The 14,727-nt window shown below is 45.6% G+C and overlaps 1 long non-coding RNA gene across 3 annotated transcripts in view; it reads left to right on the top strand.

Moving 5' to 3' along the window:
* Positions 1 to 11,110: 11,110 nt before the first annotated feature.
* The window catches only part of LOC136317149 (uncharacterized), a 221,203-nt gene continuing 217,586 nt past the window's right edge, over positions 11,111 to 14,727 (top strand). For all 3 annotated transcript variants that reach the window (XR_010727844.1, XR_010727843.1, XR_010727842.1), the window contains exon 1: positions 11,111 to 11,234. This is a non-coding gene — a long non-coding RNA (uncharacterized lncRNA). The remainder of the gene's footprint in view (positions 11,235 to 14,727) is intronic.

The following is a 14,727-nucleotide window of genomic DNA, read 5'->3' as shown; positions in this document are numbered from 1 at the left end:
CATCACTAGTCATCAGAGAAATACAAATCAAAGCCACAATGAAATATTACCTCACTCCTCACTCCTATTAAGATTACTTTTTTTTTCTTGACCTGACCAGGTGGTGGCACAGTGGACAGAGCATCGGACTGGGAAGCACAAGACCCAGATTCGAAACCCTGAGGTCACTGGCTTAAGCATGGGATCATAGATTTGAGCCCAAAGGTTGCTGGCTTGAACCCAAGGTCGCTGGCTTGACCAAGGGGTCACTCACTTTGCTTGAGTCCCCCAGTCAAGGCACGTATGAGAAAGCAATCAATGAACAACTAAGGTGCTGAAACGAAGAATTGATACTTCTCATCTCTCTCCCTTCTTGTTTGTCCCTGTCTGTCTCTTTCTCTGTCTCTCTCTCTGTCTCTGTCACACACACACACACACACACAAATGATTACTTTTTTTTATATAAAGAGGTAAACATGCTAGTGAGGATGTAGAGAAAGGGGGACACTTGTACATTGTTAGTGGGAATTAAACTAGTATAGCCAGTATGGAAAACAGTATGGAGGTTCCTCAAGAAATTGAAAATAAAACTACTATATGATTTAGCAATCCCACTGCTGGGTATATACCTTAAGGAAATGAAATCACTATCTTGAAGAGAAAGTACTCCTACTCTCATTGCATCATTATTTACAATAGTTAAGGTATAGAAACAACTTAAGTGTCTGTTAACAAATAAATGAATTTTAAAAATATAAAGTATATGTACACACACAAAATGAAATATTATTCAGCCTTAAAAAGGAAGTCCTGAAATTTGCAACAACATGGATGAACTCGGTGGGCATTATGCATGGTATCATTTACATGTGGAATCTGAAAAACAAAAGAAGGTGAACTTACAGAAACAGAGTAGAATGGTGGTTGCCAGGGGGTGGGGTAGGAGTGGGGAAAATAGGGAGAGGCTGGTAAAAGGGTATAAGTTTTCCATTATAAGATGAATAAGGTCTAAGGATCTATAATTGAATTTGGTAATGGAGTAGAAATGAAGTATTCTCACCAAACAATGAAGATAATATATGAGGTGAAGGATGTGATGGTTGGAAAACTTTTACCATGTACATTATGTCAAATCATCACATTGTGCACTTTAAATATACTAAATTTCATTTGTCAATTATACCTAAACAAAGCTAGAAAATGTTTTCTACTCCTTTTTTAATTTCTATATAATATATATCTATAATTTATTACAATATATCCTTAAATAATATTATATCACTCTGCTAAGGGTATAAAAATTTTAAACTGTATGATTCCATTTTACTTTTTCTAACCTTTTTGCTTTTGTTGGCATAATTTTACTATTATTTATGTTATAAACCTCACAATATATAATTATCTTGACCTTAAAATACTATCAACTTTTAAAGAAGGAAATCTTATCATTTGTGACAACATGGATGGACCTGGAGAATATTATGCTAAGTGAAATAAGCCAGTCAGAGAGAGAGAGACAAGAAGCATAAGATTTCACTCATATGTGGAATCTAATGAACAAAATAAATGAACACACAAAATAGAAACAGACTGATAGCTGTCAGAGGGGAGAGGGTTGGAAATCTGGGTAAAAAAGTGAGTGGATTAAGCAAAAAACAAAAACTTATAGACTCAAAGAACAGTATAGTGATTACCAGCGGGAAGGGCTGGGGAGGTAGAGAGGGTAAAGGAAGCATAAATGGTGATAGCAAGAGACTTGACTTGGGGTGCTGAACAGACAATACGCTACACAGATGGTGTATTACAGAATTGTACCCCTGAAACTTATGTAATTTTAATAGCCAATGAAACTTCAATAAATTCAATAAAAAATAAGAAGTGATGTGGTTTATATTTACACACATATTTAGCATTCTGGTGCTTTTTCTTTGCGCAAAGCCCTAATTTCCATCTGATATAATTTCCATTTCTATCTAAAGAACTTTTAAAACCACTTTTTATCATGCAGGTTTGCTGATGAATTTTTTGAGCTTTTGTATTTCTCAAACTCATTATTTTGTCTTCATTGTTGAAAATCAGTTAACTTTCGTTTTCAATTTTTGTTTGACAATTCGTTTTTTTCACTACATTAATGATATTGCTTCACTGGTTTCTAGTTCCCATTGTTTTTGAAGAAGAGTGTGCTAGTGTGCTGTTATATTTTATCTTTGTTCCACCTTACATAATGAGTCTATATTTTTTTTCTCCTTCTGGCTGCTTTTAAGTTTTTCTATTTTTTACAGCTTTGTGTGTGTGTGTGTGTGTGTGTGTGTGTGTGTGTGTGTGTGACAGAGACACAGAGAGAGACAGACAGAGAGAGGGACAGGGACAGACAGACAGGAATGAAGAGAGATGAGAAGCATCAATCATTAGTTTTTCGTTGCGACACCTTAGTTGTTCATTGATTGCTTTCTCATATGTGCCTTGACCAGGGGGCTTCAGCAAAGCGAGTGACCCCTTGCTCAAGCCAGTGACCTTGGGCTCAAGTCAGAGATCATGATCATATACATGACCCCACACTCAAGCTGGTGACCCCACATTCAAGCCTGGTGAGCCTGTGCTCAAGCCAACAATTTCAGGGTTTTGAACCTGAGACCTCAGTGTACCAGGTCGACGCTCTATCCACTGTGCCACCACTGGTCAAGCAGTTTATGTCAATTTAATTTGTTTCTATCATTAGATAAAAAACAAGAGGTGAGAAGAAGCCAGTCTTGCAGCTTCTCTGGGGCAATCACAAACCCTGGCCAGGCAGGAATCTCATTCCTATACAAGGACATTAGGCGGTAGCTGCACTGTGGATGTCCCACAGATGGGGACTCTATTAGCACCCACTCTGAGGTTGATTGGCAAGGAACATTTATCATAGCCATTGTGCTGCTCCTCACCTCAAGATCAGCTGGGTTTTCTTCTGCACAGTAACTGCCTGTCCCTGGGGCACGTAAGTTTGAGAACCCTGTTCTTGGACACCCTCTGGATGTCCTCATGCACATAAATGCTTTGTGGCTCAGGAACTTTTTTGTCACATGACTTTGCTTTACAAAGAGTTACTAAAATCATTTTCTGTCACTATGGGCACACAACACAATCAACAGTTCAAATTTTATAGAAATGTTTGCTGAAACCTATGTACTCTTATTGATCAATGTCACTCCATCAAATTGAATTTTCTAAATAAAAAAAAGAGTTACTTAAATAATATGTGGCTATGGGGCTGGTGTAAGATTCCATTAGTACATCAGTCCATGCTCTACACAGGTCAGCATTCCCCGCACATTCTCTGGATGTTTCCTTATTTCTTTCAAACGTATTTCTGTGTTTAACACACAGACACCTGGTCCCACATTAAGAACATGACCTAGGCCCTGGACGGTTGGCTCAGCGGTAGAGCGTCGGCCTGGCATGCGGGGGACCCGGGTTCGATTCCCGGCCAGGGCACATAGGCGAAGCGCTCATTTGCTTCTCCACCCCCACCCCCTCCTTCCTCTCTGTCTCTCTCTTCCCCTCCCGCAGCCAAGGCTCCATTGGAGCAAAGATGGCGCGGGCGCTGGGGATGGCTCCTTGGCCTCTGCCCCAGGCGCTAGAGTGGCTCTGGTCATGGCAGAGCGACACCCCGGAGGGGCAGAGCATCGCCCCCTGGTGGGCAGAGCATCGCCCCTGGTGGGCGTGCTGGGTGGATCCCGGTCGGGCGCATGCGGGAGTCTGTCTGACTGTCTCTCCCCGTTTCCAGCTTCAGAAAAATACAAAAAACAAACAAACCATGATCTAAAGATACCTCTAATTAGTACAGACCCATCCCCTCATTCTGTTCGATTGCCAGTCGGTGCTCAGTGGTATCATAGGGACCCCTCATTCTTTACTTACCACCCACTCGTTGGCTCCTACCTTCCCTGTGCAGACAGCTCTGTGCATATGTGTGTTTATTATATAATCTTTTAGCTGATTTGCTGGGTCAAAGTTCAGTCACTAATCATCCAGTGAGTACCTACTATGTGCTGTGCACTGGGAGAATGGGGAAAGTGTACTGACAAACGTGTCTGCCCTCCCAGACCAAGCACTGAAAGGAATTTTTAGTTTGACAGATGTTGCCACGATGCTGACCATAAGTGGTATAGGGGGAGAAAAGCTTGTTTACTGCCATCCTTACACCATTCCTGGGACAGGAGCACTCTGGCAGTGGACCAAATGCTTAGACCTTTACTCCCTTCCAGATCTTCGGGGTCTGCTGAAAGGATTTTTCATCTAGGTGTGTTGGGGAGCGAGAAGGGAAGAAGAGACAGAGAAGGGCTGGTTCACAAGTAATGTGGTGGAAGGAGATGGGAATCAGTGTCCATTGAGTTGTGGGAGAGCGAGGCAGAGCCTGGTTAGAAATGCAGATTCCTGCGCATGACCCAGATCTGCTGAATCAGAAACTCTAAGGGTGAGGTTCATGTTTTCACAATCACTTTCAGGCATCCCCAAACTACGGCCCGCGGGCTGCATGCGGCCCCCTGAGGCCATTTATCCGGCCCCCACCGCACTTCCGGAAGGGGCACCTCTTTCATGGGTGGTCAGTGAGAGGAGCACTGTATGTGGCAGCCCTCCAACGGTCTGAGGGACAGTGAACTGGCCCCTTGTGTAAAAAGTTTGGGGACCCCTGAAGGTGATTCTGAGGCACATTAAAATTTCACTTTGTCATTAGAATCACCAGAATAACCTAAAGGACCGAAGTGAGAAACAACCCCCCTGGGTCTCACCTCCCAGGAGTGTGCAGAGACGGGAAATGAAGATGGAACTGTCCTCACCCTGAGCATACCGTTGTGGGTGCAGAGATGGAACCACCGCTACGGGAGGCACCACAGGGGAAGGGGGTCGATTCAGTAACAATACAAAGACTATGTATGGAGGGCCAGTACAGTCTGCCCACCCCAGGGTGATCAGCCGGGGCCATTGACAGAAGTGAAGATGATACTCCCCTGGCGTCCCCCAATCCCAGCCTCCAGGAACAGCCTTTCTCTGGCTTTCTAGGGGGCCTCTCCACTCCCATTTCAGCCATGCTCATCTATTTCAGATTTGAATAAAAGGGGAGCTCACAGCAGGACTCTGAATTGGTTATAAGACGAAGAAGAGGAGGAATCCAGGCCCACTCTGGGTGGCCCACCCCGACTGCAACTGCAGCTCTTGTGGGAGATGGGTCAGATCCTCAAAGCCTGGTCCATACGTTGGCACAGGAGGGCGCTGCGGTCGGTCTTTGGCCCGTTCCTGAGCACGATGGGGCCAGTGGGACCCACATCTTCACCACGTGCTCTGCTGTCCAGTCCCAGGACTGAAGTCACTTCTCCCAGTGGCAGGGCTTAGTGAGTCACCACCTAGTAGTCACCTGACTTGGTGGGCAAAGCTTGGAGTTTTAGGAAATCCTGGATCTGATTTGCAGTGTCCTAAGTACTCCTTAGGCGTCATCTCACTTAACCCTCCCTAGGCCCTTTGGAAGAAAACTCCACTGCCCGTGAGGACACCTCAGGCCCAGAGAAGGCAAGTAACTGGCTCAGGTAGTCAGCTAGGCTGGGGTACAAGCCAACCAGATAAGGCACCTGGGGCACTCCTCATGTTCATGCTCCCTTGTCCCTTTGAGTGTCCCCTTTCTGTGCTCATAGACAACCCTACACTGTGTCATCCCCCCTCCTGAGTTTCTCTCCTCAGAAATACTCTTTCCCCCAGCCCTGGACTCCCAGTCGGAGTCTGGAGTTTCACCTGAATCCAAGATTTCAGTTCTGCCCTAACAGGGACTTTATGACCGACCCTCGTGTGGGGCAGCAGCAAAGTCTGTTCTGCACAATGTCCTGTGCTTGGAGGGACCAGGGAAGGTCCTGACGAGGTGCTCTGAGGCCCAGCTGGGTGCTGCAGGAGGATGCAAGTAGGAATGAGAGGGTGTAACAGAGGCTCAGTGAATAGAACTGGGGCGAGGAACTCAGAGGTCCCCGGGGTAGAAGAGGAGGCCTATTGACTGGTGAAGAAATGGGGAGACCTGAGAAAGAGGTGTGGCAGCTGCCACCAGGAGAAGGAGTTCTGAGAAAGGACAGAGGTGTTTAGAGGGATTGAATGGGGGTTGCCTTAGGCAATGTAAAGACAGCTCTCATCACGCACGATTCAGTCCCCCACAGAGAGGACTGAGAAATGGGGGAGACAACAGGGCATGTGCTAACTCCCGTGGATCTGATGGTTACCATACCCCCTACCATGGAGCAGGAATGAAAACTCGCTGTGAACAGGGGTGAGCAGGCTTAGTCAACCATGCTGATTCCCAGGAATCACACATGAGAGGACACCCTCAAAACCCCTCAGACCCAGAGGCCCTCTCCATCCCTGGACTGAACCTGCCCTCATCAAAACAGCATGGCGGTGACTGTGGACAGCGGAGACTGCAGCGCTGCAGGCCTCTCACCCACGGGGCGGATGGAGAAAGGACAGATGGTCACTACCCGCGCAGCAGCTCTGAGCCGAAGATTTGCGGCTCTGTGACCCTGGGTGCAGTCTGTAGACCCTGAGGGGAGGCATGTGACACCTCTGAGTGAAAGGGAGCTGTGTGTGACCCTGAGTAAGAATCCTCTGCACTGGTTGGGGTCTATGACTTCAGATTTGATATCTTTGAGCTGTTTGTGGTTAGTGTCTAGTGCAGGGGTCCCCAAACCTTTTACACAGCGGGCCAGTTCACTGTCCCTCAGACTGTTGGAGGGCCGGACTATAAGAAAAAACTATGAACAAATCCCTATGCACACTGCACATATCTTATTTTAAAGTAAAAAAAAAACCAAAACGGGAACAAATACAATATTTAAAATGAAGAACAAGTAAATTTAAATCAACAAACTGACCAGTATTTCAATGGGAACTATGGGCCTGCTTTTGGCTAATGAGATGGTCAATGTGCTCCTCTCAATGACCACCAATGAAAGAGGTGCCCTTCCGGAAGTGCGGCGGGGGCCGGATAAATGGCCTCAGGGGGCCGCATGTGGCCCGCGGGCCGTAGTTTGGGGACCCCTGGTCTAGTGTGAAGATTTTCAAACCACCTGTGGGTCTCCATCCTGGGTCATGAGATTTCTGAAATATATGAAGGAAGCTTTCTTTGTCCAGAGGGTTGGGTCTCTGAGCTGTTTATGTATCTACATCTCAGAATGTTTTGGCAGGAGGGCAAGATGGACCTTACTTGGTCAGTGCTCTCACTAGGTCAATAATATCACCTTTGCTGGGATTTCCCCCCTCCCTGCACTGGTGTCACATACATGGAAGCTCAGGACCATCATCCTCAGGCAGCGCTAGACTGAAGTTATCTGCAGCTCAAAGAAGCCTATGGTAAAAATACTGATATAACAGTAATTGCTGACATCACCCCCGCCTTTCCTTGGGGCCCAGTGACGAAATTACATTCACAGATTAACTCAGGAAATCTGCCCGAATTCCTATCAGGTGATCACCATTTGAAATGAGGCGCCTGAGGCCCAGTGAAGACAGGAGATCTCAGCTTGTGACAGGATGTAACTTGGGGTCCTTGGGGGAGTCAGGGCAAAGCTCAGAACACCTGAAGCCAGTTGGGGTGACAAGGAAGGAAAACAGGCGAGGTTTTTCCAGGCCACAGGGACCCTGCAGTTGACTCACTGTCAGGAGGTCTGTCCCTCTGTCTCTCACTCCCACACCGCGCATGGTACCTGGTTGTGGGAATGTAGTCTTCACATTACCTGTGCGGTGGTGGTGGAAGATCGAGAGCTGAGACTCCCAGCAGGAGGGGAAGGACCTCAGATTCATGAATTTGCACAAGGCGCCGCTGCAGAGGTAAAGACCCTGCCTCCAGTCCTCCCTTAAAGCACTGTTTGGCAGGGAGACTAGCAAAAGGCTTTCAAAGGCTTGAGTAGCTGTGGGGGCCTGTGTACAGCATGAGTGCAATGCCGGTGACCGAGGCCAGGAGGTCCACATGGATTCGGGGAGATGGCAGAAAATCTCCGGAGCAGGAAAGGGTTGGGCCATTCTGTGCAATAAAGTCTCACAATTTCGGACAAGCACACAGGTAGGGAAAGACGCCTCTCAGGCAACACAAACTACAAAATGGCTCCTCACACTGGCAAGCAGGCAATGCGCACATTCACAAGCCCCCTGAGTACGAGCTCCCATAGGCTTATACAGGCCATACACACGGGGCACTGCCACGTGCTCGCGCACTAATCAGGCAAAGTGCTGACACCTGGCCACCCAGCGAGCAAGCCTAACACAGCAGCCCCACAATGGGTTTCCCCATCACTGGAAGATGTGTTTGTCCTGACAGTCAGAGGGTCCTGATGTGTGTTAAGACAGAGACTGAGGCTCAGGCCATGTCCAGTAGGGTTATTCAGTAGACACAGTCCTTGGGGAGGGGTGTCCTTTTCCTGAAGAGTCAGACACAACATCCAGTAGCAGGACTGGGAGCCACTGGTGCTAGTTCAGTGGCAACCCTGTCCTGCGGAAATAGTCTCTCTGTCCCTGTGTCTCTAATGCTGTCTCTTTCTCTCCCTCTGTCTTCTCTGTGCCTGTCACTGTCTCTGTCACACATCAGCGCGGGTGTGTCCTCACTCATGCCATGAGGGCCCTTGCTCCACCTCTCCCGAGGGTATCATTCTTCTATGTGTCCTTGCGGGGAGCACAAAAGTTTCCGAGACTTCAGGATTGTCCAGGGAAGGCAAGTGCAGCTCAAGAGGGGATGGCATAGGGTTCTCCCTGGGGGAAACAGAGCACACCTACCCATGCACTAGGTGACCTGAGCCTCTGCCCTCTGACAGAGGAATGGGTCTCCTTGCCAGAAACCCTGCCATGGTTCACTCAGAGTAAGTAAAAGTCCTCACCATGGCCCAGTGCCATCAGGCAAAGTGCTGACACCTGGCCACCCAGCGAGCAAGCCTAACACAGCAGACCCACAATGGGTTTCCCCATCACTGGAAGATGTGTTTGTCCTGACAGTCAGAGGGTCCTGATGTGTGTTAAGACAGAGACTGAGGCTCAGGCCATGTCCAGCTGGGCCCTACGGGTTCTGGTCCCCATAACTTCTCTCTCTCTCTTTTTTATTCAGCAAGGAGAGGAGAGGCAGATAGACAGATGCCCACATGAGCCCGACCGGGATCCACTCAGCAAGCCCACTAGGGGGCGGTGCTCTGTCCATCTGGGACGTTGCTCTGTTGCTCATTAACTGAACTCCTCTTAGTGCCTGAGATTGAGGCCATGGAGCCATCTTCAGCACCTAGGGCAAACTCGTTGCACTCAAGCCATGGCTGCAAGAGTGAAAGATAGTGAGAGAAAAGCGAGAGTTGGATAGATGGAGAAGCAGATAGGTGCTTCTCCTATGTGCCCAGACCGGGAATTAAACCAGGGACTTCCACACACCAGGCCAATGCTCTACCACTGAACAAACTGGCCAGGGACCTCATAACCTCTCTGACCTTCTAACTCTCCGGCGATCAGCGGTGCTAGCCACAGCAGCCTCCACACTGCTCCTCACACACGCTGCTAGCCTGAGTTCCACTCTCGCACTTTTCCACTGGCTCTTACTTCGCTCTGGGGTGCTTTTCTCCCAGATATTTATCTGCTCTAGGTTTTTGCTCAAATGTCACAATCTTAGACAAACTTTCCTTGACCACTCTATCCACAATTTAATTTTAATTGCAGCAACAAACAACACCTGAAAAATTGCTTATATTTTTGAGCTGCATGATTCCAATAGAATGCTCCAGGAGGACAAGGTGTCTTTCTCTCTCCACGTGCCTGCATTCCTAACCCCTGTTATCCACCTGTCATAATTTGGACAGAATGATTGTGAAGATGGGGAAAAAATGACATCGAATAAGCATTACTAAGAAACTCAATTAAAATAGAGCCACAGGCTATCAGCAGAGTGGGATCTATGCACATCCTGTGCCTCAGTTCTCAGGGCCGCCATTCAGTTGCTAACCTGATGCTAAACTCAGCTCAAGGCTGAGTCATAAACATCCTGGGACAACAACTGCTGTACAGGACACCTGTGCACTTTACCTCCTTCTGTCCTTTTGTTTGTTTGCCTTGTTTCATTTTGTTTCCCTTCCTAGTTTTCATTCTATAACTAACTATCCCTGCTAACCTAGGCAGCTGTGGTTCATGTGTGTGAAAGAAACACACTCTGTGGGTTTTGCCTTTACACACCCTGCCTTTCTTTGTTCTTTCCGGAGTGCAGTTGGGGTTGCCACGTGGATCTGCATCTTCCAGGTGGCAACTCTTTTGCTCAAATAAATGCTTTCTGTTCTTTATTAAACCTGAACCTCTCCTCTGGTTAACAAATGAATGAGAGAATGAATATATAAATCAAAGTTCTGACAAGAGACATAGCGAGACAGTCTGAGGGTTCTGCTAGGGAGCACGTTCAGGGGTGACAACATTGTGACAAAGCCTGTGGTCCTTATCTCGATCATTTTCAGTGTCCTTGGGTCCCCTGGGAGATGACTGCTGTCCTAAACAAACCAAAGATCCCGCTCTCTCTCTCAGCTATTAAGGACAGTTAAGGACTGAGGCCTGCCCCACACCGGGCTTCTGACCCCAATCAGAAGCTCTAGCCCTCCTGCCCCTTGGGGGACTTTGTCTGCATTCCACCCAGACCCATTCGACATTACGCAGGGAAGCACAAGCCAGCAAGATGCCCTGCACACAGGAAACGCTGTAACGCCCACTGTTATCATATTGGCCACCGCTGGGAGGTACATTTCCGTTTAGGAACTTTTTCAAGAGTCCAAGAGGGCTGCGAACCCTGGAGTTTTCATGCTGACTTTCCTTGCACCCTCTGCGGGCCGGGCTAGAATGGTCCATGGGCACCTGCATGGACGAGCTGTTCCCGGTTCCCACCACGAAGGAGCGCGCGAGAGGGAGCAGTTCTTTCCTGGGGAAGCACCGAGGGTCTCAGAGTCCACTCTGGGAGGCCGGCGTCCTCCATCGTCCACTCTCTAGCTCCATCCTCCGTTTCTGCACACTTGGTCGCATCAGTTGAGCCGGCCACTGGGTGAGAGATTGGTTCCCAGATGTGGAGGGCGGGACCAGAGGCCGTGCTGGGCGGTGATTGGCCAGGGTGAAATGAACGGATTAAGCTCCTTTGGGGCGAGACTGGCGAGGTGGGATCCTAGTCCGGGCCTTTCCTCACCTGCCCAGTCCCGTTGGCCATCTCTCTGGGGAGACCTGGTGGATGCAGAGGGGAGCTGAGGGTGAGGAGTGTGTATGTGCGTGATGTGGCTTTTCGGGGCGTAGAATGTTCCTCGGAGTTGCACTACTCTCCGACTGACCGTCCCGACAAGGCTGATGATGCGGCCCTTGTCGGTGTCGTGTTCGGCGCCATCGCTGGCTTGTAGCCAGAGTCCGAGCTGGAAACACGGGTGAGGGTGCTGTCTCCACGTGTTTTGGGAACGAGTATCTCTAGGTATGATATCACAAATAGTGTTTGGGTACATGAGACTTCTCCGAGCTTTTTGGGGGATCGTGACTAAACAAGCTATTTTATGAGTGCATTTTGTGCCCCTGCTCTAAGTGTCTCTTAGTCTTGTGTGCCTGTATATTTGGATGTGCATTTCCTGAGCTTTTGGACATTTGTGTCCCTGGGTGTGAGCGCTCTATGTAGGTGTCTTCACCCCAGGTTATGAGATGTCTGAGCAGTTTGTGATTTTGGGTCCCAAGTTGTGATGTCTCGGAACTGCTGGGGGGTATATATTTCTAAAATTGTTTTTATATGTATGAGATAGATAGATAGATAGATAGATACATACATACATACATACACACATCAATTCGATGTTCCACTTAGGCATGCATTCATAACTTGATTGTTGTATATGCCCTGAACGGGGATCAAACCTTCGATCTTGGCATATGGACACAATGCTCTACAACTGAGCTACCTTCAGAGCTGCAGGTTTTATCTTAAAGTATGAAGTCTGAATGTTTCGTGGTCTGTGTCTAGCGTGTAGGTTCTCTGATTTGTCAGGAAACATTATCCTAAGGGTATGTGGTATTTCTGAGTTACTTGAACTTGTTTTTTTTCTTTTTTCTTTTTTTTTTAGCATTTACAAAGTTTCTATTTAATTTTTTTTAATAATTTTATTTTTTTTAATGGGGTGACATCAATAGATCAGGATACACATATTCAAAGATAACATGTCCAGGTTATCTTGTCGTTCAATTATGTTGCATACTCATCACCCAAAGTCAGATTGTCCTCTGTCACCTTCTATCTAGTTTTCTTTGTGCCCATTCCCCTCCCCCTTTCCCTCTCCCTCTCCCATCATAACTGCCACACTCTTATCAATGTCTCTTAGTCTCACTTTTGTGTCCCACCTACGTATGGAATAATGCAGTTCCTGTTTTTTTCTGATTTACTTATTTCACTTCGTATAATGTTATCAAGATCCCACCATTTTGCTGTAAGTGATCCGATGTCATCATTTCTTATGGCTGAGTAGTATTCCATAGTGTATATGTGCCACATCTTCTTTATGCAGTCATCTATTGATGGACTTTTTGGTTGTTTCCATGTCCTGGCCACTGTGAACAATGCTGCAGTGAACATGGGGCTGCATGTGTCTTTACGTATCAATGTTTCTGAGTTTTTCGGGTATATACCCAGTAGAGGGATTGCTGGGTCCTAAGGTAGTTCTATTTGCAGTTTTTTGAGGAACCACTATACTTTCTTCCATAATGGTTGTACTACTTTACATTCCCACCAACAGTGTATGAGGGATCCTTTTTCTCCACAGCCTCTCCAACATTTGCTATTATCTGTCTTGTTGATAATAGCTAATCTAACAGGTGTGAGGTGGTATCTCATTGCAGTTTTGATTTGCATTTCTCTAATAATAAAGAAGATGAGCATCTTTTCATATATCTGTTGGCCATTTGCATTTCTTCCTGGGAGAAATGTCTGTTCATGTCCTCTTCTCATTTTTTTATTGGATTGTTTGTTTGTTTGCTGTTGAGTTTTATGAGTTCTTTGTATATTTTGGATATTAGGCCCTTATCTGAGCTGTTGTTTGAAAATATCATTATCCATTTAGTTGGGTGTCTGTTTATTTTGTTATCAGTTTCTCTTGCTGAGCAAAAACTTCTTAGTCTGATGTAGTCCCATTCATTAATTTTTGCCTTCACTTCTCTTGACGTTGGAGTCAAATTCATAAAATGCTCTTTAAAACCCAGGTCCATGAGTTTAGTACCTATGTCTTCTTCTATGTACTTTATTGTTTCAGGTCTTATGTTTAGATCTTTGATCCATTTTGAGTTAATTTTAGTACAGGGGGACAAACTGTAGTCCAGTTTCTTTTTTCTTTTTTTTTTCTTTTTTTTTTTTTTGTAGTCCAGTTTCATTCCTTTGCATGTGGCTTTCCAGTTTTCCCAGCACCATTTATTGAAGAGGCTTTCTTTTCTCTATTGTGTGTTGTTGGCCCCTTTATCAAAAATTATTTGACTATATATATGTGGTTTTATTTCTGGGTTTTCTATTCTGTTCCATTGGTCTGAGTGTCTATTTTTCTGCCAATACCATGCCGTTTTTTTCTGATTTACTTATTTCACTCCGTATAATGTTATCAAGATCCCACCATTTTGCCGTAAATGATCTGATGTCATCATTTCTTATGGCTGAGTAGTATTCCATAGTGTATATGTGCCACATCTTCTTTATCCAGTCTTCTATTGAAGGGCTTTTTGGTTGTTTCCATGTCTTGGCCACTGTGAACAGTGCTGCAATGAACATGGGGCTACATGTGTCTTTACATATCAATGTTTCTGAGGTTTTGGGGTATATACCCAGTAGAGGGATTGCTGGGTCATAAGGTAGTTCTATTTTCAGTTTTTTGAGTATTGCTTCTTCAATTTTTTGGAAGACTTTCAGTAGAATAGGAACCAAGTCTTTGAATGTTTGATAAAATTTGCCGGTATAGCCATCTGGGCCTGGACTTTTATTTTTCAGGAGGTTTTTAATGTTTTTTTCTATTTCTTCTCTACTAATAGGTCTGTTTAGGCTTTCTGCTTCTTCTTGATTCAGTCTAGGAAGGTTGTATTATTGTTCTAGGAATTTATCTATTTCTTCTAGGTTGTTGAATATAGTGGCATAAAGTTTTTCATAGTAATCTACAATAATTCTTTGTATATCTACGATGTCCGTTGTGATTTCTCCTCTTTCATTTTGGATTTTGTTTATATAAGTTCTTTCTGTTTTTTCCTTGGTAAGTCTTGCCAAGGGATTGTCAATTTTGTTGATCTTCTCAAAGAACCAGCTCCTTGTTCTATTAATTTTTTCTATAGTTTTTCTGTTCTCTATTTCATTTATTTCTGCTCTGATTTTTATTATCTCCTTTCTTCGGCTGGTTTTGGGTTGTCTTTGTTCTTCTTGTTCTAGTTCCTTAAGGTGTGAAGTTAAGTGGTTCACTTGGGCTCTCTCTTGTTTGTTCATATAGGCCTGAAGTGATATGAACTTCCCTCTTGTCACTGCTTTTGCTGCATCCCATAGATTCTGATATGTTGTATTGTCATTTTCATTTGTCTGTATATATCTTTTGATCACTTATTTCTTCTTTGACCCATTCATTTTTTAAAAGTATGTTGTTTAATTTCCACATTTTTGTGGGATTTTTTTCCTCTTTTTTTGCAGTTGAATTCTAGTTTCAAGGCTTTATGATCAGAAAATATGCTTGGTACAACTTTGATTTTTCT

The sequence above is a fragment of the Saccopteryx bilineata genome, chromosome X (assembly GCF_036850765.1).
Source record: "Saccopteryx bilineata isolate mSacBil1 chromosome X, mSacBil1_pri_phased_curated, whole genome shotgun sequence".
NCBI classification, from domain to species: Eukaryota; Metazoa; Chordata; class Mammalia; order Chiroptera; family Emballonuridae; genus Saccopteryx; species Saccopteryx bilineata.
Note: the sequence above shows the minus strand (reverse complement) of the source record. Positions and strands in the feature narration are given on the sequence as shown.